General features: G+C 41.8%; 1 protein-coding gene across 8 annotated transcripts in view; it reads right to left on the bottom strand.

The window, feature by feature from the left end:
• TSEN15 (tRNA splicing endonuclease subunit 15) overlaps positions 1-25,594 on the bottom strand; it is a 135,828-nt gene that overhangs the window by 41,835 nt on the left and 68,399 nt on the right. For 5 of the 8 annotated variants that reach the window (XR_004486199.2, XR_007474536.1, XR_007474518.1 and 2 more), the window contains one exon: positions 24,817-24,930. The exons of the other annotated variants lie outside the window; for them this stretch is intronic. The gene's annotated coding sequence lies outside the window, so the exon portion shown is untranslated. The remainder of the gene's footprint in view (positions 1-24,816; positions 24,931-25,594) is intronic. 8 annotated transcript variants of the gene reach the window in all.

Below are 25,594 nucleotides of genomic sequence, written 5' to 3' on the forward strand. Positions count from 1 at the left end.
AGGTGGCTGTGAGAATTCCAGCTAATGTTTGGGTCCCTGGTCCAATGTCTGGCGTGGATGGTTACGCATGATGTCAATTCCTTCCCCCTCTCCGACCCATCTCATTGAGGTAGGGAAAGATGCACCAGCTTTGGAAAGGTACCCAGTCACTGAAAACACCCTGCAATTTATCAGACGTTTGGGGACTCCTCCAGAAGCACAAGGAGGCCCTGTCCATCCCCCACCCAAACCCCCCCAGGCAAGTGGGTGAGGAGAGAACACGCTCAGGTCAAGCTGCCTGCTGCTCAGTGGGTGCCCACCGCAAACCCACCATAAACCCGCCGCAAACCAGTAAGGGCCAGGCTTCCACTGGCTGGAAAACTGCACGGAGAGGAAGCTGTAAACAGTCTGGGGGGAAAGAAAGTTTCCTGTTGAAATAGGGGCAGCAAGAGCCTGGTGATTTGGGGTGAGCAGAAGAACAAGGGCAGCAAAGAGGGGAAAATGTAAACACAGATGAACCGTGAGCCCCCGGTGCATTTTATCTGACCCGAGGAGCAGCCGGGGCAGAAAGAATGTGGGAACCTCAGTTATGCTGCAGATGATCACGAGGAACTTCCCAGCCTTAGCTGATCCCGCTGACGGCTCCTTCAGCGACTTAAAAGGGCATTTAAAAAGCCATTCTCCAAGGCCCTCCTGCAAGGGGAATGGGGAAGATTTGTCATTTCCACCCAGCTTGCAATGCTGTCACTTCTGTGCACCCTGGCTTTTTCTAAAAAGGTCTCTGCCTTTTAAATTTCATCATTTACACCACTTGCTTCAATGACTCTAAACCTGGCATGCTGCTCCATGGTTTTGCTGCTCTCTGAATCACACGCTTTTGTGTACATTACGTAGTAGGGCTTGGAGTCCAACCTTAGAAGGAAGTTGCCAAAGCTTTCCATTCCTTTACCAAGGCTGCTGGTGGTGCCTTTCTGGAGTCGTCAGAAACCCACTCTCTTCCTCAAGGTCTTTTTTCTAATTCTAAGTTAACCTTGAAGAAAGATCCCAGGCTGGGCCATGACTACCTAAGAGCTCGAGCCAATGCTGATTAATAAATATTTAGGCACCTACTATGTGCCAGGCATGATGGGGATTCCCAGGTAAGGATCCTTAGTTTCTACTCTGCAGGGCCTTGCTGCCTGTAAAGGAGAAACACACAGGGTCTATGTCGGGTCTATAGTGGAGTCCAGCTCCTGTGGGCTGTGAGTAGAGGCGACTGGCACAATGGAAACAGTTCACTGTTATTGTATTCATTCAAAAGATATTTGCTGAGTACTGATTATGTACCACACACTTTTCAATACCTTGGGGATACAGTGAAGAATAAGAGTGTGGGATCTGAGGTCAGGCAGAACTGAATCAAAGCCCTACTTCCAATGCAACCCAAGTCTCAAACTCACTGAGCTCCAGATTTTTCATTTTTAAACTGGGACCATAACAAGAATAATAATATCTACTTTGCAGAGTTCTTGTGAAGTCTCGAGTGGTTATGATACATGCTTAATGTGGCTGATTGGTTGTTCTAGAATAGATGAATAAATAAGGATGATGATTGGATATGCAAACAGGGGAGGTAAAGAAAATTAATTTTATTTCTTGGGCATGACCGAATGCACGGCTATGGCAGAAGGAGAAATAACAGCACATACAGAGACGCAGCATTCCAGACGAGGCTATGCCTAAAACAGTGTTGTTCCTCAAGGGGCCACAAATTTTCTAAGAGAATGTTTTACTTTTTTATTTTAAAACTAAAACTTGACGATTATTTCATGTACATAAATGCATATGTATACATACATATATACCATGTATATATAATAAATATGATATATATTCTTGTAAGCACACATATTCTAAATAATCTGAATATCCAACGTATAATCCACAGTCACCGCATGATTGCAGCCTCCAGTTTGTGTCTGGGATCACATTAATGCCAAGTAAAGCCACTTCATTTATTTTCCTCTAATGAGGAATAGAGAGAGGTGGGCTTAACATATAAATGTGTTTGCATCTGCTGGAAGCTAAAAAACAGCAGGGTGCATTTTATCCAAAAGTAGGTTTAGAGGTGGTAGGAAGAGAGAAAAGCTGAGTGCAAGAGAGGATGCCTGCACTTGGTCCAGGATAATACAGATGGGCTGACTGGGAAAGAGCTGGGCTTGGACAGTTAGGACCACACTGTGCTGGGAATACAGACTTGGTTTTAGGAAAACAATATGATGTCACATTTCATTAATGTTATTAATGCTCATTTTACTGGTTTTGTGACTTTTTTGGTGTTTAGATCATAAATTTGTTTTAGTCTTATATGAGCACTAAGGTAACATGGGTTAATACTACCTAGTTTTTTGATGTACAGATTTAAATAATATATTAATAGGGCTTCCCTGGTGGTGCAGTGGTTGAGAGTCCGCCTGCCGATGCAGGGGACACGGGTTCGTGCCCCGGTCCGGGAAGATCCCACATGCCGCGGAGCGGCTGGGCCCGTGAGCCATGGCCGCTGAGCCTGTGCGTCCGGAGCCTGTGCTCCGCAACGGGAGAGGCCACAACAGTGAGAGGCCCGCGTACCGCAAAAATAAAAATAAAAAAATATATATATATATTAATAAACCTAATTTAAGTCTAACCCAAGGGTCCACTAGATCTCTGAAGGGCGGGGCATTGTCCTAGGTTAAGGAGCAGCTGGGACACTCCATCCCGGTGTGGGTGGAGGAGGGGCTGACCGGAAGTGCCACTTTCTGGGTGACGGCCTGAGTCCACAGCTTCCTGGGAACTATGAGCAGGTTCCCGGGAAAGGTGAGGTCATCACAGAAGGGCTTGGAAGGGTGCAAAGGAGCATGTGCTACGGAGAACAGATCCTCTTTCCCCAACTTTCTCCTGGCTTAACCTCCGGACTTACAAAAACCTTACCGGTTGCTTCTCTCAACTTCCTTCACTTACTGCAGCAGATCTGCCACGTTTCAGCTCCTGTGCTGGGCTCAGGGATACAGTGTGCATGAGATGAACACAGCCCCCTACCCCCACGGAGCTTACAGTGAGAGGGACCATTGAATTCATACTTATTCTCCACTCTCACTGCTTGTCCTTTCCTATAAACTTAGTCTTTAGAATCCTACACATAATTCCCGCCCCACTTCTACAAAGAAATAATCAAGCTTCATTTGATTTATTCAACTACATATCCGGAAAGGGGCAGGTACCAGGGGCGATAGCAGCATTTTCTCCTGTTTTTTTCTTGGCGCTGTCTGAGTCTAGCCCAAGAACCTGCAAAAAAGCGAGGACTACGTTTTATAGAGAGTTAGAAGAGGCAACAAGGAAATGGCATGATTGGCTAGCAGGTCCGGTATTAAGGCTAGCAGGTCTTGTTTTCCAGGGTGAGGGGAGCCAGCTAAAGCTGAGTTGGAGGATTGTGACTGGTGTATGTTAGGTGTCCTTGACAGTGAGGCATTTCTTGTAAGTGGGAACTGACTTTCATTTAGATCTGTGATGTGGACCCCCGCCGCTGGGGAAGCCTCCATTTTGTGGGTCCCGATATTTGAATTAATTTTTTATTACATCTTAGGTTGGGCTCTATGGAAGTACTGCTAGAGGTAGGGGTTTGGGAACACGTGATTTATTCAGGAAAAACTTGTAAGGGAAGAAGGGAAGCAGAAAAGTGAAGGGAAAAGAGTAAAGCGAGGAAGAAGTTGATTTGATCCCCAGAGGACTCTGGAGCATCACAGAAATGTCCCCACCATGAGGCAAGAGGGCCAGACTTTTGTGGTTGGGAGGGTGTGTGTGTGTGTGCGCGCGCGCCCGTTGAGCGAGGGGGTGGTCGGTGGCATAACCTCAAAGCTGAGGCAGCCCCCATCAGCTGTAAGGGTAATTTCTAGAGAAAGGGGGAGCTGGGAGCTGTTAGTTCACCACCTCTGTGGACGGGTGCACCAGCCCAGTAAAGGGGAACCGAGTGAGGCACCAAATGAATCTGCCTCATGTAGCTTCAAATGCAGGGTTCACCTTCACAAGTTAGCATGACCATTATATGAGGCGATCATGAAAAGCACCTGCTGCAGTAACTGTCCCTTCCTCTCCTTTCTGGCATTAGAGGCAGAAGTTCTTGACAGACAAGCCTAATCAGAAAAATCTACCTGATTCATACTCGAGGTAAGCAAGAAGCTTAAACCCATCACTGAAACCTTATTCCTCTGCCCCCCCTGCGCCAACCACGTGGAGGAATCCAACCTCACCTGGTCTTGTGCTCGCCCAGTGCTTTGGCTGTTGCAACAGCCCCTAAAGAAATAGTTTCTTTCCTGTCAAGAATCAACCCTCTGGATACCTCTACCGCAGGGCTTCCCAAACTCCATTGCATTAAACTCTAGTTTAATGGGGTTGGGGAATGAAGGTTGTGGTAGGGAATGACGCTCCCAAAGATGTCCACACTCTAATCCATGGAACATGTGACTGTTGCCTTACATGGTAAATGGAACTTTGCCGATGTGACTAAGGGCATGGATCTTCAGGTGGAAAGAACACCCTGGATTATCCAGGTGGGCCCAGTCTAATCACATGAGTTCTTAAAAGTTAAAAATCTTCCCTGGCTGTGGTCAGAGAGAGATGAGACAGAAGAAGATGGAGGAGAGATTCAAGGTGTGAGAGTTATTCGACCTGCCATTGCTGGCTTTGAAGATAGAGGACGGAGCCGTGAGCTAAGGAATTTGGGCAGCCTTTAGAAGCTGGGAATGGCCCTCAGCCAGCAAGAAAATGGAGACCTTGGTCCTATAACCACAAGGAATTCAATTCTGCCAAGAACCAGAATGACCAAGGAAATGGACCTTCCCCTTGAGCCTCAAGAAAAGGACATAGCCCTGCTGACACTGTCATTTTAGCCTGTAGAGACCCACATCAGACTTCTGATCTACAGACTGTCAGATAATACATTTGTGTTTTTTGAGCTGTTAAGTTTGTGGTGATTTGTTACAGCAGCAACAGAAAACTTGATCAAATAAATTTGGGAAATGATGTTACAGATTATAAGACATGTTAATCATTTTGTTATGAGAGAGTCATAGTAAAAACAAAGTGAGTAAAAAAACATTAATTGAATCAAATAGCAGATAACTTGTTCACTACAAAGAGAGAGGCCGACACTACCCTGATTCACAGTTCTGTGTTCCCACAGCATCATGTGTGCAAATAGAGGGCTGCTGCACAGCCACAGCATCAGCATCATGCTCCGTTGTCATAGTTACCCTCTGAAAAGGAAGATGCCCTGACAAAGACCAGATTGACTGTGGTAAGTGGTGGGAAGTTACCCTGAGGGCGGCCAGATGCTTCTACATTCATGTCAGAGATGTTTTCTGAAATTCGTATTCAGTCAGCTCTGCCCCAAATGGAAACATGGTCATTTATGTTTAGAAAACAGGAAGCCTATATTCATGATGGATACTTTCTAATGAGGAGGATTTGTTCTACCATCCTAACACCGAGGGAACCAAACACCAGCAAAAGCAATGTTTTGTGATAGATTTTGCCCCAACTACTGGTAACTTCTTATACCTCATTTCCTACCCTTCTCCAACTTAATCCCTAAATGCTAGTCACAGGGCTTCCTGTTATACCTTGAATACTCAAGTTTATCCTTCTGTAGGGACTTTGCCCTTGCTCTTCCCCAGGCTGGAATGCCTTTCCTCCAGATGTTTGCATGCTTCACTCCGTCCATTTAAGTCTCTGCTCAAATGTCCCCACCTCAGAGAGGTCATCCCTAAGCTCTTTACCTAAAATAGACACCCTGCCCCAATATTATTAGTCTTCTTACCCAACTTTATAGTTCCTCGTGGCACTTCCGTATTTATTTGAGCAGTTGTTCATCGCATCCCCACCAGACTCTAAATTACATGAAAGCTGCTGGAGCCTTGTCTCTTGATCACTGCTGTATCCCCAGTTTCTGGCACCTCATAAGTACCCAGTAAACACTTGTTGAATGTAGGAAGGAATTGCTTGGAGTCTTGATTCTCCACTGCCCTTCCAGCCCTCTGGCACTTAATACTGGCTATAGTACCTTGTCCAGTTTCTCCCAAATCCAAGTTGTTCCCTAGTCCATTGTCATTGGTATGGATGAGTGTATCTTTCAAAGATGGCCACCACAATATATATCCCATCTCACATGCTCCTCTTACAAATTGATGTTGATTCTCCTTCCTTTGAGGAATGTGTCTATATTCCCTCCTCTTGAATCTGGCCTGGCCTGCGACCACAATGGGAGTATGCTATGACGCTCCGTGACTTCTAAGGCTAGATCATAAAAGGTGATATAGTGTTTGCCTCATTCTCTTGGGTCTCTCCCTCTGGGAACACAGCTCTCTTCCTATGGGGACAGTCAGGCCCATGGAGAGATGATGTACAGCTGTCCTGACACACAGCCGAGCTGAGGTCCCAGTTCACAGCCAGCACCAACTTCCAGATACATGAAGAAGCCTTTGAAATGACTCCAGCCCCAACCATTGTCCAGCTGCAGCTGAAGGAGAGACCCCAGTGAGAACCACCTAGCCAGACAGCCACCCACCAACATCCATGGGAGGTAATAATAAAATGATTGTTTTTGTTTTAAGCCACTAAGTTTAAGGGTGGCTTGGTATATAGGAATAAACAACTGAAACAGATGGGATATGGAGCTGTCTGTTAAAAGCTCTGATTTCTAATCTCTATTCTGTACCACTCACTCTACTTCCCAAGGACTCAGTTTCCAACCTACAACACCAGAGCATGCATGTAACCACCTCTTCTAACTTTCATCCTAGGGTGATTGGTCATCCTCAGGAATTGTGCTTAGAAAAAAGTACACATATATTTTGATATTTTCCTATTATAACAGTTCAGAATTTGCCTGGATTCAGCCACTCTGAAGATAAATAAGTCACCCAGGACAGCTGGGTTAATGAACTGCACTCCACTCTCAGTCTTCTCAGCTCCGGCCCCACGCCAGTCCCTGGTAGCATTTCCTTTTCCAGCAGCCCTTGCCATCTACAAGGACGAATTCCATACATCTCTATGCACCTCTATGCAGCTGGGGCAGGCTCTCATAAGGCTGTTCAACTGCTTCCTCCAAGCAGTTCTTACTCAAGACTGAGGGCAAAACCAAGAGCCCCCCACCTCACTGGGCTGTTTCTGGGCCCAGTCTGGGAGGGGTTTTTAGGGAAGTCAACACAGTCACAGTGGGGCTTGATAACAAACCTATGGTCAGAACCTCTCAAATACAGTTAAGCATTGATTCTGGAAAATAAGCTGCAGGTGGAAATAATATGCAAAAAATACAGTGTCTATTGCAGAGAGACTGATTGGGTAGGGGATTTAGAACTGGTCAGTATGATAACAATAGTTAAGATCATGGTCTGGCTTCAGAGAGCCTGAGCTCAGATTCTAACTCTGCAAGTCCCTAAGCCTCTCCAAGCCTCAGTTTCCTTGGCTGTAAGGTGGAACTAAGACTAGAACCTCCCTCATAAGGATGTCATATGGACGAGTTGAACTGATGCTTGTACAAGCCAACACTGAAAACTGAAGCCCTCTGTAAACGGGAGCCCTTGTCTTTCCCTGAGATGGATCACAAAGGCTGCACAGGGTTGGTTAAGGCTGGAAGAGTTTGCCCAGTGATTTATGGAGCTGGAATGGGGAGCTCTGAAATGGGAAAGGCCAGCATGTTGCCTCAGGGATGCTGTATAAAAGCCTTGGGCTTTTTACGTTTCCTCCTCCAATCCAGAACCCCCCTCCGCCTCCTCGGCAGCTGCCACCCCTGGATCGTTTTTGAGCCCCTACAAGTGTGGACCCCTGGGACTAACACCCTGGGAAAACCCTCCCTCCATCCTCTCCCTTGTCTCATTGGAAGGTTGCCTGAAGGGCCGACTCACAACACTTAACATAAAGAGCAGAAACTCCCTATCCCACCAATGCCCTTGGTTTCCCACGAACTAGTGGTGGAGCAGTCGCATTTGCACGAAATGGCATGTACTAAAATAGGCAGTTTGAAATATTCCTGGCAGATGGTGTTAAATATAGACACAGCGACAGATTGGCCCCTCAGTGCAGCTCTTCTCCTGAGCGTTAAGAACATGCTGCAGCCAAGAAGGTTCTCTTTTCCGGAAGACTGTGGCAACAGCCCCAGGATCTCGCCATGCCAGAGAACTGCTAAGACTTAGAGAAGGGAGGTACCTCAGAGAGTGAACACTGGTACCATGGTAAGAGGTTCCCAAATTCCACAAGTGCTGGAATGAAAAAAAAACAAAGGTGCAGAGAAGAAGTTCTGATGAACTGGAATTATTTATCTTCCTTCTGAAGGATCAACTACTCTCTCAAGAGATGTCTTCCATGAGCAAAAATTGAAATAGAAATAGAGGCAGTAGAGTACAGTGGTTAAGGTTGGAGGTTTGTGGCTAGAGTGCTCAGGTTTGAACCCTGGTTTTGCCCCTTACTAGTTATGTGAGCTTGGCCAAATTATTTAACCTTTTGCTGCCTCAGTTTCTTCATATGCAAAATGGGATAACAATAATACTCTCCTGTGACGATTAAGTAATGTAATGTAGGTAAAGGCCATGCCCAGTGCCTTGTACAGAATAACTGTTGCTTGGATGGTGGCTATTTTATTTAATGGACTAGGAAGGAGAGAGAGGTACTTATTGTAAAATGGCTGAAGAGCATTAAGGCTTGGAGGAACATTTCGGATAAAAACCAAGCCAAAATTGAAAATAAAGTCAGGTTGCAAATTCTTAAGTAGTTCCTATATCCACCGAGATTGTATTTGGAATGGGCGATGCCATAAATAGCTACCCAGTGGAAAGCCATCACCGTGGGAAGGGTGCTGGTGTGTGAAAGGCTGGCTGCTGGGAGAGGAAGGAGACAATCTGGAGGGGATCGGTCATTATCTTAAAAGGGAAGGCAAATCTATCTTTTCCTAAGGACTAGGACTTCGAACATCGTGAAATTCGCTATCTGACTTCCACGCAGTAAAACTTTTTAAAAGCCAGGAGGATTTTCTCTTCAATTGTAATGACAATACCTGCCAGTCTGTGGCAAGTGCCATTAAGGGACCTAGCAGGTGGTCCTGTGCTCTGGTTCTCTGCATGCGTGTCATGCTCCATTGTGGCTGTGCCTCTGGTTTCCTTCTATCCAATCCCGTTGTCTCCAAATTCTGAAGTGAGAATTTCCGTGTATTTCACACTCTGTGTGCTGCTAGGACCATGTCCCACTGACCAAGAGAAATGTTCGCTTTGAACTGTCCTTGCAGGACTAGAATACTCCTGACAGCCTAAGTATTGCCCCCTGGAGCTAGAAGAGTCTTTTCTACAGAATTTTCTCAGGGGGATTATGGTAAAGGCAACCTCTGCAGGAGGATTATGGGACTATGTTCAGGACGCTGGCTCCAGAAATAATAGGTAGTGCATGGTCTCATGGTACAGACTTGCCCGTATTCTTACATCCTGTATTAAAGTAGGCTAACTGCTGTTACAGACTAACCCCAATGCTTCAGAGGCTTAACAGGGTGAAGGGTTGTTTTTCTCTCAAGCAAAGTCCATTGGCATTGGGATGGGGAGGAGTGGGGGTGGGATGTCCCTGCTCCATACAGTCATTTAAGAACCCAGGCTGACAGAAGCCCTGCAGTTTTCAATTTGTGGCTTTCAAGTTTGCCTGGGTGTCATCATCCCGTAGACAGAAAGGTGCATGGAGAACCACAGTGGGAAGTTTTTATGGGTCAAGCCTAGAAGAGGTCTGTCTATCTATCTATCTATCTATCTATCTATCTATCTCACATAACTTCCACTCATATTCCATTGGCTATAACTTAGTATATGACCATATAGAGAATGTAAAGGAGGCTCGGACGTGTAGTTTACCTGTGTTCCCAGGAAAGAGAGGAAAATCAAGAATTTTGGGGATCAGAAGCCACCATATTGCACTTCTTGAAGCTATTTCAAGAGACCAGGAGACATTTTGTATCGACATTTGGAAAAAATTCTAGAATTTTTTTCAAATTTCCTGTGCTGTTTTCACTCAATTTTGAATCAGACTTGTTAAATAGTTGCTTCTAACCTACATCTCTTCCTATTAAATCTTGTAGTCAAGGAACATCACAGCTTCCCTACAATAAAAGTGGAGTTGATCCATCCCTCACAGCCTAAGTTTCTTTGTGAATGGCACAGTAACTGAGTGCCTCCTCTTAAGAAGAAAACACCAATTATTCTTTAAAAGAAAGCTTATTTTCCTCAATGCAAGACTCAGAGTTTTGCACTTTGCATTATTGTGAGTGTTTTAGAAACTGCTGATACTCCTCTAATGCTGTTTGTACCAACAGGCTGCAAAAGAGCCCAGTAGACAAAGGAATAAAAGAAAAGGAAAGAACCCTTTCATTTATAACAGGACCAGTCCTATAATGGCCACAGAATATGCTCCCCAGCATTTAAGTAAGAACTGCCAGATGCTTTCCTCATTCCTACTAAAGGAAGTTGTATGCATGGATATAATGATATTTGTATGTTTACAGCATGCTCTTACCTTTATGATCAGTTATAAGGACATTAAAATTTTCTGCAATATTAATGATAATAAACATATTGCTAAGGCTTTAAAGACCAACCAAAAATTCCATTATAGCTGAAAATTTGCAATAATATTGTTGAGTGTACAGTCTACTGCTATAGGAAGATACAAATATAATAAAATGTAATATACACTCTACCCCATGTATACTTCTATCTGACACCTCTTACATTTTAGTATATTTAAGTTTTCACTATAAATGTTTTTACATAGAACAATAGTTCTAAAACTTTGTTGTGCACCAGAATCACACAGAGAGCTTGTTAAATATAGATTCCCAGAAATGACCCTGGACTGAATATGAGGGGGTATAGTAATACCTCATTTTGGTATTTACCTCATTTTGTATTTACCTCATTTTTGTAAATACATATGCATTGGGGCATATGTATTTTTAACAAGTTTTCCAGGTGGTTCCAATGCATACCAAAGCTTGAAAATCATGCCTGACGTGTCTTAATGCTCCCAGTGTCTGGCATATAGTAGGCACTTAACATACATTTGATGTATGAATGAGTAAATGAGCAAAATAAATTTGTTGCTGAGTCTAAAGCAATAAAAATTCATTGGGAATTTACTGCCACTAGCATTAAACACAAAAATAAGAAATAATCTCATTCCCAGGAATGCTGCAATAATAATTCAACTTTATTTGTACAGTGTTTATCACCAAGTTTCACTGACATCAAATATTCAAATTTACTACTAGAATGCCAAAAAGCCATAGATGAATAATAGGGTAACTGGCAAGGATATGCCACACTCAGAGGGGGAATGCAAGAATTGGAATAAACTAATTTTGATGAAGACACAACATCTTAATAATGCAAAAATCTACATCCTTCCAGTGTTGCAGGTACATCTGGATGAGAACTATTTATCTGGTGTCAAGTGCAATTTCAGGACCACCTGCTTAATGATAATCTTTAATTAAATGATAGGTACTTTATTAGGAGTTAGACTCCCCCAAAGCAAAGTGTGTTATGAGAATTGCAAGCTTTCAGAAAGCTGACACACACCTTCCTGTGTGTAACATCCTCCCAGTGTTCCTGTGACCTCTCTGGGTGCTCCTTCTCTGCCTTTTCAGGCTCATCATCTTCTACTCAACCATTAAAAATTAAATTCCTCAAAGTTTTGAGCTAGGCTCTCTCCTTTTATCACTCTCCAGAGCATATGATCTATCCCTATACCTTTAATTATCATACATTTATACATGATACCCAAATTGTTGTCTCTAGCTCAGACCACTCCTCTGAGCTCTAGTTGGTTATGCACACCATACAAGAACAGTTTATAAGACTTAGACCTAACTTTAATGAGTACAAGAAAAATATTAGTCAGTCTTTTATTTTTAACTGATTAAGCATATAGATATATAAAGTATCCAATATACTTGATAAATGTGAAAAATCTTGATATCATATGCCAAGGACTCAGTAAATGTTACATGCTGGGGTATTATTTTTTCTGATGTTGTTATATATAATATAGCCCTCCAAAGCAGGATAAACATAAAATTTCAAAGCTACATCAAGATGTACATCTGAGTAGATAGTGTCAATTGTGCTGAGATGGAATGATGTTTGGCTGGAATTTTGAACACCCAATCTTGGACCAGCCCCCTATGGCTAGCTGTCTCAGGTTCAGGAGGAAAAAGTGTAGGTGCAGGGGAAAGCTGCTCTGTTTGTTACTGTGAAGTTTTAGCCCCTCCTTGTCCTCTCCACTTGGAAATTAATCCCCACTGAGCTGCACAGGGCCACCTGATGCCAGGGGGATTCCTTTGCCTGGAGAAGGCCACCAAACAGCCTGGATCTCAATCAAGCACAGTGGCCTAGTTCCTCAAGATCTACATCCAGTCCTGGTCCTCAAGTCCTACTACTCTGATGACTAGAAAATATAAGGAGAGAGAAATCCTAAGGAAAAACATGAGGGAGAAGGGAGAGTTTCCACCTATGGCCACTCCCTCTCAGTATTCCACTGGTATTGATCCATCACGGTTATCCTCCAGATGGTAGGGTAAGGAGTTTTGTACTTGTCCAAGAGAATAGTGGGTGCCATTTGTTCAGTGATGTGTTTATTCATCCAACAGATATTTGTGAGTGACATATGTGTCAGGCACTCTTACTGGTTCTATGGTTACAGGAGCAATGAAAAATGACAAAATCCCTGCCATAATAGGACCTATATATTCTAACATATAAGTAAAATATATACAAGGTCAGATGATGATAAGTCCTATTGAAACAAATAAAGCAGGGAGGGTGGACAGGGAGTGCTAAGCTATTACAATAACATTAGCAAGAGATGATAGTGTTCAAAAATCACAGTTGGAGATCCTAGTACTCCACTTTAAATTGATAGAACAGCTAGGCAGAAAGTCAGCAAGTATAGAGAAGACTTAAAAACACTTGCCCTCACTGATATTTATAAAACATTCCACTCAATGACAGCAGAATACACATTCTTTTCAAACATGCATGGAACATTGTCTGGAGTGGACCATATGTCAGGCTATAAAACAAGTTTCAATAAATTTAAAAGGTCCAAAATCATACAAAGTGTGTTGTCTAACTATAATACAATTAAATTAGAAATCAACAACAGAAGGAAATTGGGGGAATTACTAAATACTTGGAAATTAAACAAAACACTTCTAAATAAACCATTTGTCAAAGAAAAACACCACAAGGAAATTTTAAAAAATATTTTGAGCTGAGTAAAAATAAAATTCAACATATCAAAATTTATGGGATGCAGCTAATTCAGTAATTAGAGGGAAATATATAGCTATAAATGTCTACACTAGAACAGAAGACAGTTATTAAATCAATAACTTAAACATCAACCATAAGAAACTAGTAATAGAGGGACTAAATCCAAAACAAGAAACAGAAAGGAAATAATGAAGAGTAGAGTAGAAAACAGAGAAGTAGAAAACAGAGAAATAGGAAACAGAAAAATAGTAGTGAAAAATCAATGAAACCAAAAGTTGGTTCCTTGAAAAGACCAACAAAATTGATAAATCTTTAGCTAGACTAACCAGGAAATAAAAAGAGGAGACATAAATTACCACCCCCCCCCCAAAAAGAGGGGCAATCCTTTCCATTCTTGCAAAAAATTAAAGGATTATAAGTGAATATTATAAACTACTACTTTATATCAAATTAGACAACTTATGTAAAAATTTCTAGAAAGACATGTTACCTAAACTGGCTCAAGAAGAAATAGAAAATCTGAATTGATATATAATAAGGTAAAAACTGATTTGTAATTTGAAATCTTCCCACAATGACAAAGTCACGCCCAAATGGATTCACTGGCAAAAGTTTTCCCACTAAGACTAGGAATATGGCAAGCATACCTACTCTTACTCCTTCTACTCAACATTGTACCAAAGTTCTAGTCAGTTTAATAAGGCAAGAAAAAAATTAAAAGCATACCAATTGGAATGGAAGAAGTAAAACTGCCTTTATTCACAGGCAACATGATCTCGTATGTAGAAAATCTTGAGAAATGCTCACATTAAAAGATATATTCAAGTTAATAAACACGTTTGGAAAGGTCACAAGGTACAGAATCAATGCACAAAAATCAATTATATTTCTACATGTTAGCAAGGAACAGTCCAAAATCAAGATTAAGAAATGGGGCTTCCCTGGTGGTGGAGTGGCTGAGGGTCCGCCTGCCGATGCAGGGGATGCGGGTTCGTGCCCCAGTCCGGGAAGATCCCACATGTCGTGGAGCGGCTGGGCCCGTGAGCCATGGCCGCTGAGCCTGCCTGTCCGGAGCCTGTGCTCCGCAACAGGAGAGGCCACAACAGTGAGAGGCCCGCATACCGCAAAAAAAAAAAAAAAAAAGATTAAGAAATGACTTCCATTCACAACAGCGTCAAAAAGAATAAAATATTTAGGAATCAAGTTAACAAAAGAAGTGCAAGATAGGGCTTGTACACTGAAAACCACAAAGCATTGCTAAATAAATGGAGTTACATTCCATGTTCATAAACTGAAGACTCAATTTTATTAAGATGGCAATTCTCCCCAGAATGATCTATAGATTTAACACAATCCATATAAAATTGCCATAAGGATTTTTTATAGAAATTGACAAGTTTACTCAACAATGCATGTGAAAGTGCAAAGAACCTACAGTAGCTGAAACAGTCTTGAAAAAAAAGAGAAAAGAATTTATATTGCCCAATTACAAACTTAACCATAAAGCTACAGTAAGCAAGACAATGTGGTACTGGCATAGGATAATCACATAGATCAATGGAACAGAGGTGAGAGTCCAGAAACAAACTCTCACATTTATGGTCAGTTGATTTTTGACAAATATGCTAAGGCAATTCAATAGGGGAAAAGTAGTCTTTCCAACAAACAGGGCTGAGACAATTGGCACTTATATGCAAAACAAATTGAAAATAAAAAGAATGTAGATAGTAACTTCACACCATACACAAATTAACTCAAAATGGATCACAGACTTAATGTAGAAGTGAAATTACAAGACTTCCAAAAGAAAACATAAGAAAAAAAAATGTAGCGACATTTAGATGTAGAGTTCTTATATATGACAGCAAAACAAGAAAAAAATTGATAAATTGGACATTATAAAAATTAAGACTTTTGCTCTTCTAAAAGGCACCATTAGAAAAATGAAAGGGGGAAGGCACAAACTGGGAGAAACGGTTTGTAAATCATATGTCTGATAAAGAACTTGTATCCAGATTATATAAACAACTCATATGACTCAATAATAAGACAAGCAATTCAATTTTTAAATAGTCAAAATATTTGAATAGACATTTCACCAAAGAAAATATAAGAAGAGCTAATGAGCACATGAAAAGATGCTTGACATCAATAAATCATTAAGAGATGCAGTTTAAAACCAAAATGAGGTATTACTATACCCCCACTAGAATGGCTATAATCAAAAAGACAGACAACAACAGGTATTGGTGAGGATGTGGAGAAATTAGAACCCTTATACCTGTGGGAATGAAAAACGATAGACCCACTTTGGAAAACAGTTTGGCGGCTTCTTATAAAGTTAAATATATTTTTACAAGCCAGCAATTCCACATCTAGATATCTACGTAAGAGAAATACAAACATACGTCCACAGAAAGACTTAAAGTTCAGAGAAGACTTACAATAGCCAAAAAACTTGAAACAATCTAAATGTTGACTAACTAATGAAAAGATAAACAAATGTGGTATGTCCATGCAATGAAATACTATTCAGCAGTGAAAAGGAGCAAACTACCAGTGCATGCTACAACATAGATGAACCTCAAAGACATTATGCTAAATGAAAGAAGCCACACACAAAACACTACATATTGTATGATTCCATTTATATGAAGTGTCCAGAAAAGGCAAATCTATAAATACAGAAAACAGAGCAGTGCTTGGCAAATCTATAGATATAGAAAGCAGAGCAGTGGTGGCCAGGGATTGAAAGTGGGAGCAGAATTCACTGCAAATAGGCACAAAGAAATGTTTTGGGGTGATGGAGATGTTCTAAAACTGTGATGATGGTTACACAATTCTATTACTAAATGACTACTAAAAACCATTGAATTATACACTTACAATAGGTGACTTTTATAGTATGTAATTACACCTCAATAAAAAAAGAGAGGTGATGGTGGCTTGGTTATGGGGTCTCAGAGGGGAGGTGATGAGAAGTGCTACCAGCAGATGGTAGAAGACAACATTATACTACGGGTGAGCATAATGGGGAGACCAGGGTCTTGATCCAGGTCAAATTTCTTCAGAGACATTGAACCAATAGAATATATATATATATATATATATATATATATATATATATATATATATGTATGTATGTATGTATCTTTAAGAGGAAATTTATTATAGGAATTGGCTCACACAATTATGGAGGACAAGTCCCACTACCTGCCATCTTCAAGTTGGAGAAGGGAAGCCAGTGGTATAATTCAATCCAACTCTGAAGATCTGAGGACCAGGGCAGCTGATGGTGTAAGTCCTGGTCTGAGTCTGACGTCCAGGAGCACTGATGGCTGAGGGCAGGAGAAGATGGTGTACCAACTCAAGCAAAGACAGCAAATTTGCGCATCCTTCACCTTTTTGATCTATTTAGGCCCTCACTAGACTGGATGATGCCCACCCAAAGTGGTATGGGCAATCTTCTTTATTTCCTCCTTATTCAGCCTACTGATTCAAATGCTAATCTCTTACAGAAACACCCTCACAGACACACCAAGAAATAATAGTTTACCAGTTATCTGGGCATCTGTTAGTCCAGTCAAGTTGATGCATAAAATTAACCATCACAGTCACTTAACAGATCAACATGTGGATTAAAAACAATACTTGTGCTTCATTTTCCCACCATGTACTGTTTGGGTTTTTTTAACATAAATTTATTTATTTATTTTTGGCTGCATTGGCTCTTCGTTGCTGTGTGCCGGCTTTCTCTGGTTGCATTGAGCAGGGGCTACTCTTTGCTGCTGTGCGCAGGCTTCTCACTGCGGTGGCTTCTCTTGTTGTGGAGCATGGGCTCTAGGTGTGTGGGCTTCAATAATTGTGGCTCGCAGGCTCTAGAGTGCAGGCTCAGTAGTTGTGGCTCACGGGCTTAGTTGCTCCGCGGCATGTGGGATCTTCCCGGACCAGGGTTCGAATCCGTGTCCCCTGCATTGGCAGGCAGATTCTTAACAACTGTACCACCAGGGAAGTCCCTGTGATGAACTTTTAATCTAGTGAGTAAACTGGTTTCCTGAGTCCTGTGTACGGTTCTAGAAAATTAATCAGACCCAAGGAAAGGGTTGAGGAAATCTCTGATTTATAGCCAGCTGGTCAGAAATATAGGTGACAACCTGGACTTGCAATTGACATCAGAAGTAGAGGGACATCTTGTGGGACTGAGCCCTTAACTTGTGGAATCTGATGCCATCTGGGTAGATAGTCAAAATTGAGCTGAACTGTAGGATACCCAGCTGGTGTCCAAGAATTGCTTGGTGGTGTGGGTAGAACGCCCACCCTGCCCTGCCCCCTGCACCCGCCCCAAACACACACAATGGAATTGGTTGCAGAACCTTTTCATAGGCAATAAAAATCATGGAGAAATTTTGAGCTCAAGAATGATATGGTTTCAACTTCCCAGAGCCACTGTAGGAAGAAGCCACAGGATGAACAAAGGAAGACAACATTAGCTTCCAGAGTGTGGTCCAGATACCACGAGGTGAAAAGGGATCTGCACTGTGGTACTGACAGTGATGAGAGTGTTGGAAGAATAAAAGCAGAACAGAGAGAATTTGTGAATTTCTCTCACGGATGACTATCTAGGGAGGGTGCATTCAAAGATGGCTGTGGTTCTGAGCCTGGACTGGGAGAACAGTGTCATCAGGAACAGAAACAGTTTCATCTGGAGAAGAGAGACTTGGTGGAGAACATGATAGATTCAGTTTGGGATATGTTTGGAGGAAGGGATTCTGGCAGAGCAATCAAATGGAACATTTTAGCAGTCAGGCACTTAGAAAGGTAGGCCTGGAACTCTGGAGCTCCGAAATTTTAAGCAATGATCAGCCACCTTCAACGTTCTTTAAATCATGGTACATGGATAATTAAACCAGGAAAGAGCATTTTTAAACAAACATTCAAGTACTACCTCCTCTCTGGGCTGGCCTGTTTGTCTCAGTAACTACGCCCAGTTAAGAGGGTCTTCCAAGTCTCCTGCCTCTTTGCTCTTCTTAACCAAGGAAAAGGGAAAAAATCCAAAGAATTCTTTCGTAACAGAGAGTAAATGTAGGGTTCAGTGAGTTTACCCTTATTCTTAATAGGTTCTAATTAAATGAGCTAACTGGCCATAGATGGTTAGCATTATACTTTAATTAGTAGAGGCTTAAAAACTCCTCCTTCTGTAAACCTGGTAGGCAAGTATGAGGCCTGCAGCATTTCAACAGGACTCCATCAAAGAGAAAGTTGGTTGGGAGAAGAGCAACTTCTGCATTAGAGGCCGGGGCCCTATGAATAAAGCTGTAACTATTGGGGTTTCATGGTCCCCAATCTCAATGTTTGGATCCTGTGAAACAGATTCTACGGTGGGCAGTTTTCCTCAAGCTCCATCCCTACTGTAAGTTACCAGGCTGGCATGAATTTTAATATTAGAATCAGGCTATATTGCTAGAGCTATAGGAGTAATGACTCTCCCTCTGGGTGGGATTTGAACAATCTATCCCTTTCCTAGAAAGTTCTTCTGAGATATTAACATTTTTACATTTTACTATGAAATGAAGACATGAACTCACAGGTGCTAGGATCTTCTTAAGCAATCTGTGCCTCCGTTACTCCATTTAAAAAATGGATGAGGGCTTCCCTGGTGGCACAGTGGTTGAGAGTCCGCCTGCCGATGCAGGGGACACGGGTTCGTGCCCCAGTCCGGGAAGATCCCACATGCCACGGAGCGGCTGGGCCCGTGAGCCATGGCCGCTGAGCCTGCGCATCCGGAGCCTGTGCTCCGCAACGGGAGAGGCCACAACAGTGAGAGGCCCGTGTACCGCAAAAAAAAAAAAAAAAAGGATGAAATATTATTGTATATCTCATGGGATCATGGTGAGGATGGAAGGAGTTAATTTACATATGGCATATTAGGTATTATAGTAATTTATGTATAGAAGAGTGCCTGGTTCATAGTAAGTGCTCAATAAATATTAGATTTTTAATTTTTATCATAGTAACTCTCATTCAGGGCCCTTCTCTTCTACATTTTTTCCCTGAAAATGTTAATTTTACATTACCTGCATTGTTACTTAAGAGTTCGTTTGAATGCACAGTTCTGGGCCCCAAACTATACCAATGGGATCTCTCTATCCCTGGGAATGGAGCCCAGAAATCTGCCTTTGAACAAGTTTTCTAAGGGATTTTAGTCTCGCTGGAGTTTGAGACCCACCAGTCTACTGGGATTATGTGAAGTATGGATGACATTTCTGCCTTGCCTTCATGTCCTGCTGCCTGGATCACCTATGGAAGTATTCCATCATCTAGAAACCCAAGACTGAGATGTAATTGTTCAAGGCACGGCGGAGCCTGAGTCAGTATAACGTCAGCAAGATCACTCTGAAGAGCCCCTGAGTCTTGTAAAAATTTCCCTCATGATCTGTTATGATCAATTCCTGGCCTGCAGTCTCTGGAGGGAGCCTCCCACAGACATCAGCTTCCCTAGAAGGAGATCTGTTTAGGGAGCCTGGTGATGCTTTGAATACATCTGTCACCACATCAATCAAGTCAGATCCACAATGTTCATGATTCCTGCTGCTTCCTGGCTGTGAATTATCTGATTCCCTGGCATGTCAGCATATCAAATGATTCATTTTGAATCTCAACCTCACTGGATGTGACATTCGAATTTGACTCCTCTGCGAATCTTTACCCCAGAGCAGCTACCATGTCTCATATGAGAATCTTGCCACATCATCATAGTGATCACAATACAAAATAATGTCCTATTGTTATGACTTTATGGTTGACTGTCCAAAATCTTTCACAGCTATTATCTGACAAGCCTTCGCAATGGGAGTTAGAAAAAAACAGGAGTCCCTTCTGCTTCACAGGAAGCAAAACCTCAGGGAGTTTATGTGACTTACCTAAACTCACCTAACAGATTAGAGGCTAACATGACCAGCAATTCTCCGTGCTCGCAGCATGGTCTTGTCCTGCTACCCTACATGGTCTCCAGCCGTTGTGTCCTCAGGGTAGAGAAGAAGTGAGGAGCAGTGAATCGGAGTCCATCACTCACTGCTTTGTGATCTTGACAAAACCCACCTCACAGTGGTGAGATAAGGATACAGTGTCAAGCATAAAACTCCATAGGTGCTGCAGGTTAATATCCTCACCAGTATGAATAACTACAGACATCACTGACAGTAAGTGATGGTGGTCCTGACCAAAATGGCTGAGAGGCCATCAGGATCCTGTCTCCACTCTTACATATTCTTTTTGAGAAAGAGGATAATTGGTTATTATGTTCCATTTTTGTCTTCTTTTGCTTTGATAAGGTAGAGAAAACTTCTGGAACGTATTCCCCAGTTTTCAACAACTGTAGACTAAATTATTATATTATATTATATTTGACACAGGGAATTGAGGGGTTTTTTTTCCCCAGAGAACTGAACTTAAGCTATACTCTTGTCCCAAATCAAATGAGTTCAGTTACTCTGTTTTGTTCCAGTAACTTTTTGACCAAATTAAGAAGACATAGTATTCACACACACACACACACACACACACACACTAGACTATTACTCAACCATAAAAAGAATGAAATAATGTCATTTGCAGCAACATGGATGGACCTAGAGAATATTATAGTGAAATAAGTCAGACAGTGAAAGACAAATATGATACGATATCATTTATATACGGAAACCAAAAAGTAATACAAATGAATTTATATACAGAACAGAAACAGACTCATGGATATATAAAACAAACCTGTGGTGGTTATCAAAAGGGGAGAGGGAGGTGGGGGAAGGACAAATTAGGGGCATGGGATTAACAAATACAAACTACTGCATATAAGATAGATAAGCAACAAGGCACAGGGATGCCCATTATCTTGTAATAACCTATAATGGAATAAAATCTGCAAAAATACTGAACCACTATGGTGTGCCCCTAAAACTAACACAATATTGTAAATCAACTATACTTCAATTTAAAAAATTAGGGCTTCCCTGGTGGCGCGGTGGTTGAGAGTCCGCCTGCCGATGCAGGGGACACAGGTTCATGCCCCGGTCCAGGAAGATCCCACATGCCGCAGAGCAGCTGGGCCCGTGAACCATGGCCACTGAGCCTGTGCGTCCGGAGCCTGTGCTCCGCAATGGGAGAGGCCACGACAATGAGAGGCCCACGTACCGCAAAAAAAAAAAAAAAAAAAAAAAAATATAATAAATTAAAAATGCTGAAAAGATACACTAGATCAGATGAGCAGGTGAGATACAACCAGGCAAGGAAAATATATTAGTTGGATGAATTTCCCAGATACCTGCTTGACCTGGTAAGCTGGTCCCTGACTAATTTCTCAACCACATCTAGAAAGTTAGAATGAAATATTAAATAAAGGAATAAGTAAACATGTTGACACTCAGGGAACAATTTGCCTTAGATGATGTAATTATAACTTTCAGTTAAGTACAATCACAGAGATTTTATGCCTCGTCTCACAATCACTTCCTGCTAACAACAAGTTAATTCATTGCCACTACCTTTGCACCTTTCTGTTCCACATACAACACTCACCAGAACTTAAAAAGTCCTTGGGGGAAACTGAAAAGTGAGGGAGGAGAACGAGTTACCTGTCAGGCTAAGGACCACGGAGGTTCTGAGTGCATAAAAAACCCCAATAGAGGCAACATCATAGAGGATTAGCATATTAACACAACAACCTGCATTCTCTGTACATCTAATGAGGAAAATCCTCCTCCTGCCTGCCACTGCCCCTCCCCCACCAACTCCCCGAAGCATCTGGTACCCTGGGAATTTGTTCCCACCCAGGCAGGGCAAGTGAAGCCTGACACAAAACACTGTGAGCATCAGAGCGGCCATCTGACATGCAGAGAAATGACCCATGAGGGGAATGTAACCCAAGAAAATAACTCGTGGGAAAACAAAAATATTCCCAGCAGCACTATTTTTAAGGGAAAAAACCATAAAGAACGAAAAAGCAGACAAGTGTATAGAAGCTCCAAAAATACCATGATGGAATACTACACAGCTGATAAAAATAACAAGTTTATGGACTACAAACATGTAGGAATGTTTATATAGAGCCATGTGAAGTGGAAAGTTACAAATAATGTAAAAATTAATTTCTATGTCTGTGTTTAAATCCTGAACACTGCTGTAAAAATTCTCACCACCCGAGAGAATAGAATCTTTATGAATTTATCCTATCTCAAATTAAATGGACCACATTACTGCATTTCTCTAGTAAGAACATTCTCTCAGTCTTACAACTTCTACTTACATTTCTTCCACTAGTCTCACACTTCTCAGCTCTCTCATAAGAGAATCCTAGGAGTCGTCTGTGACTCTTGCTCTGCCTGCCTGATTTTGGCAACACAATCCCTCTCCTTTCTTGTGTTCTAGCCACAAGGGCCTGTTGGATCCTTGAATTTGCCAAGTGCTCTCCTGTCTTGAGGTCTTCCATTATGCACTTCCTGCTCCCTAGAAGGCCCTTGCTTTGCATAAGTCAACTCAACCAAGTCTCATAGTTATGCCCCTCCACTGTTATCCACATGCACGTTTCCCTTCATAGCACCTAGCATGCTGTGTAATTATAGATATATTTGCATGACTAGTGGCTTACAATGTCCCCCTCCCCTAAATAAACTGTAAACTCCATGAGGAATCTGGGCTGTTCACAATCATATAACTACCTAGCACTTGACAGAGTGCCTGGCCCAGACTGGGTGTCTAATAAAACTTTGTGAATGAATGAATGGATGTGTGAATGAATGAATGGATGGATGAATGAATGAAGTGATGTGAATATAATCTTTTAATTGAAGTACAGTTGATGTACAATATTATATAAGTTATAGGTATACAAAATAGTGACATAATTTTTAAAGGTTATACTCCATTTATACTTATTATAAAATATTGGCTAGATACGAATATAATTTAATATTCATTAGGTTTTATTTTTTCCACAAAAATACCATGTAGCATAGACTAATGAAAATGCCTTGCACTCATTCGAGTAGTACTTTCTAATTTCAAAGCATTTTCATATACAATAATACAATTTAAAAATTCTTTAGTATCCTATGAGGTAGACATTATTCCAGCTTCACATTTGAGGAAATGGAGACTTGGGGAAATGAAATAATTGGTCCAAGCTGAACTAAGTGGTAGAGAGAGGTATGGAATCCACACTTGCTTGGATTCAGGCCAGTGACTTGGACCTTCTGCCTCTGTGGCTCCAAGTATGTCACTGTGTCCACTATAGGATGCATTGGGAGCACCAGAGGGCTGGAAAGTGCAGAGGCCATTATCCTGGTGGCTACTGATACTTGGGAATGATGGGAGGTGATGGGGCTACAGTCTGGGGAGAGGGTCCTGGCCCTGGCCAGGGAGGGTTGGAGTGATGAGGCAGTGGGCAGTGGGCCACAGATGTGGCTCTCAGGTCACTCTTTCACATGCAACCTGCAGTTGTTCAATGCCTCATTGTCAGTGTTACTCTGGCGATCATGCAATAGGTATATGAAACTATTGATTACTGATAATTGCACAGATGGCTCGATAGTCATCAAACTCAGATGCAACACAACAGAACCAACAGAGCATGGGCTTGGGGTCCGAACTCCTGGGCTGAACGCCAAAGGTGTGGTCAGAAAGTCAAGTGGCACAGAGAAGTCAAGGAGAGTCAACATGGAGATTTCAACACCATCACTCTGGCAAAGCTAGGACCTTATTCATCATATTGTTTGTCCTATCTGAATATTTATAAAATTAGAAGCTCAAAGGGCAGAGGGGTGGTGGGAGGGAGTATGATATAAAAAGGCAAGTAACCAAATGAAGGCCTAACCCTGAAGGCAGAAAATCCTTTCTTGGGTCACATGCTATTAGTGCACCCTTTTCATCATTCCAACTTTCACACTGTGTTAAAGCCTTCATTGTCTTTTCAACCCCTGTCTACAGCAGCTTCCCATAAAGAGCCTGATGACAGCTCTGTCTGTTGGGAAAACCACAGCCTCATTTTTCTCTCTCTTCAGAAGAAGAGAGAAAAAAACCTTAGAACTGTGATACTTGCCACCACTTAACAAAGTGGGCTTGCAAGGCCAGCAGTGGAGAGGCTGGTTATTTCTTCCCTGACAGCATCTGTAATTCTAGCAGCTGCCTCTAGGCAAATGGCAGGTGGTACCTGACGTTGATTGCACAGGCCCAAAGCCGAGATTCACCCCAAACAAGTATAACTAAAACAAATCAGGAGTTGAATGTTCATTGCCCTTCTCACGCTTTTTGAATTATTAAATTACTAAATTTTTTGCATTATGCTTTTGTATTACTAAAACAATACTACAGTTATTATTAATAACGTAATTACTTGAGAGGAACACTGTAACATTGAAACAAATCCAATAATAAATATAGCTACCATTTTTAACACCTTGTCTATGTTACATTTTTCATTTTTCACAATAACCTTTTTACTAGCAAGGAAAATGAGATTCAGACTTACCCAGTAGGGTGCGAAGTTGGAAGTTAGGAGATTAAGTCTGTTCCCAACTATGTTATTAATTAGCTGTGTGGCCACAGGCAAGTCTAGTTACCTCTCTGGGCTTCGATTTCCCTTCTGGAGACAGAAAATGAGTGCGTTAGACTTGCAGATGGTGCAGGTACCTTCTTGCTTTAAGTGTCTTCAGGCTGAATCTTATTGCTTTCTTTCATCAATGATTGTTCTAGTTCTTGTTTCGGGTTTTAGGTTTTTTCTTTCCTAATCCCCATAGTTTTCTCATCATCCAACTCTCAGCTTATCATCTCTCAGTGAGATTTCATTGACCAATCCTGCTAAAATAGCTTGTCCAGCCTCCCACTCTTTATTACAAAGTCTAAACACCTTGGCATGACACACACAACTGCCACAGATTGGCCCCAATTTTCTCCTCCGGAACCTAGTAAACAGTCAATGAATATTTGTTGATTGAATTTATAAATAAATCCAATTTATTAAAAGTTCTTTTGATTCTGTCACAGAAACCCTAGAATTGTGCTGTCCAATATGGTAGTCAATAGCCACATATAGCTATTTAAATTTAAATTAAAAGTTCAGTTCCTCAGTCTCACTGGCCACCTTTCAAGTATTCAATGCTGTATGTGGCTAGTGGCTAGTGTAACGGACAGTGCAGAATAAAACATGTCCATCATTGCAGAAAGTTCTACTGGGGGGTGCTGGTCTAAATTCTGGCCCTTTCTCTCCAACCCTACCGTGATTCCTCACCTGGATTCTTATAACAGTC

Source organism: Orcinus orca, chromosome 1 (genome assembly GCF_937001465.1).
Source record: "Orcinus orca chromosome 1, mOrcOrc1.1, whole genome shotgun sequence".
In the NCBI taxonomy this organism is placed as follows: Eukaryota; Metazoa; Chordata; class Mammalia; order Artiodactyla; family Delphinidae; genus Orcinus; species Orcinus orca.